The following is a 2,326-nucleotide window of genomic DNA, read 5'->3' as shown; positions in this document are numbered from 1 at the left end:
CTTGAACATTATACTTTAATGTACCTAATTTTTATTCACCTGAGTTTGTAGACATGAACATTACTAAAGTAATACAAAAAAGAAGAAAACAATGTAAAAGAAGGAAAAAAATCATCTTAGAAAAATATGCAAGTATTGGAGCCAAAGAAAACTGTCAGAAAGTGCCATGGAATATTGCTAGTCTAGAGCTTTGCTCTTGTCTGTCTCAAAAACCAAGACAAACGAGGTAATACTTGCATGCTTCCATGGTTCTATGGAACAAAAAGTGGTAAAAAAAAAAAAAAAAAGCAGATTGTTGCACACAATTTTTGAGGAAGCTTCCAATGTCGTTAAGGAAGAATATACAAATGCAAATCAAGTAGTGTTTGCCAAAGTTGATTGCGATCAGCATGCTGATATAACACAGAGATACAGGATAAGCAAATACACAACCTTCAAATCGTTGCATAATGGGAAGATGATGAAGAGAAGATACAGGGGTAGTGATAAGAGAAAGAACTTGCAGATTACATCAGGCAACAAAAAAGTGACCCCTTCAGAACTTCATGACTTAGCAGAAATCACCACTCTTGTCCGCAGCAAAAGAAGTATCATTAGATATTTTGAGCAAAAGATTCAGAAAACTATAGAGTTTTTGAAAGAGTAGCAAATATTTTGCATGATGATTGTGCCTTCCTAGCTAGCTGCATTTGGGGTTGTTTCAGAACCAGAAAGATACAATGGAGACAACATAATCTACAAACCATCAGGGCTTTCTGCTCCAAATATGTTGTACTTGGAATCTATGACAAATTCTGATGAGATATATAATTGGATTCAAGATAAATGTGTTCCTCTTGTCTGAGAAATAGCATTTGAAAATGGAGAGGGATTGACAGAGGAAAGACTGCCTTTTCTGATATGGTTCCACTGTATGAAAGAAGATACAGAAAGTTTAGAAATGTTCCAGAATGAAGTAGGCCAACAATTAATAAGTGAAAACGGTACAATAAATTTTTACACGCTGATGGTGACACATTTAAACATTGTCTTCCGCACATACAGATTGCCCTGTGAAAGCTATTGACAACTTTAGGCATATGCATGTGTTTGCAGACTTCAGTAATGTAGTAATTCCTGAAAAACTCAAGCAGTTCATATTTGACTTACATTCTAGAAAACTACACAGAAAATTCCATCATGGTCCTGACCCAACTGATACAGCCTCAGGATAGGAAGTCCAAGATGTAGTAAGCAGTCCACCTGAGAGCTCCTTCCAAAGCACCCAGTGAATATAAGTATACTTTATTGAGGGATGGAGATGAGCTTTAAAAACTTAAAAAAACAACTTGCAAGCCTTTCAATTATGAAAATCATATTTTCATAATTCTATGTTTGTTTTTTATTTTGAATAAATTGAAAGATTTGGGGTTTTTTAGTTAACTTATTTTTTAATTGAAGGAAAATTGCTTTACAGAATTTGTTGTTTTCTGTCAAACCTCAACATGAATCAGCCATAGGTATACACATATCCCCTCCCTCTTGAACTTCCCCTCCCATCTCCTTCCCCATTCCACCCCTCTAGGTTGACACAGAGCCCCTGTTTGAGTTTCCTGAGCCATATAGCAAATTCCCATTGATCATCTGTTTTACCATATGGTAATGTAAATATCCATGTTACTTTTTCCATACATCTCACCTTCATACATCTCATCTTCAATTTTTATTTTGAATAAACTGAAAGAAGATTTTTTTTTTTTAAATCAGTAAGTCAAATTCTATGGAAACTTCTATTGGAGTTTTTGATTGCGGTTGCAATGTATTCATAGATTACTTTGAAGGAAACTGACATCTTAATTATTTTGTGTCTTCCCATCCATGCCTACTTCTTTATTTAAATCTTCTTTTAAGTGATTCTGTAAAAGTTTATATAATAATAGATTACATATAACTGTGATGTACCTCTTTTGATGTAATTTATCCCTTATATTTTATAGTTTATTTTGTCTATTTTTCCTTATTTATAGATACATTTACTTATTTTTTTTGTTTGTCTTGATTCTTGAATCTTGCTCATATTATTTTTGGTCATTTGTCTTTAGATTTTCATGGATTTTCTAATATAACCACATCATCTGTAAATAATGAAAATTTTATTTTTCCTTTATAATCATTTTAATTGTTTCTTTATCTTCATCAGCTCATGATCTCTAGTGAGTGGTGAATGCATTGAGATAATCAACTTCTTTTCCTTGTTCCTGATTCAATATCAGTGTCTTCTAACATTTGCTACATTAGCATGAGGCTCACTATAGTTTTTTGTAGACATCTGTATAAGGCAAGAAAA

The 2,326-nt window shown here is 33.0% G+C and overlaps 1 pseudogene; it reads left to right on the top strand.

Moving 5' to 3' along the window:
* Positions 1-253: 253 nt before the first annotated feature.
* On the top strand, positions 254-1,311 carry LOC112445180 (endoplasmic reticulum resident protein 44-like; annotated as a pseudogene).
* Positions 1,312-2,326: the final 1,015 nt, after the last annotated feature.

Source organism: Bos taurus, chromosome X (assembly GCF_002263795.3).
Source record: "Bos taurus isolate L1 Dominette 01449 registration number 42190680 breed Hereford chromosome X, ARS-UCD2.0, whole genome shotgun sequence".
Classification (NCBI taxonomy): Eukaryota; Metazoa; Chordata; class Mammalia; order Artiodactyla; family Bovidae; genus Bos; species Bos taurus.
Note: the sequence above shows the minus strand (reverse complement) of the source record. Positions and strands in the feature narration are given on the sequence as shown.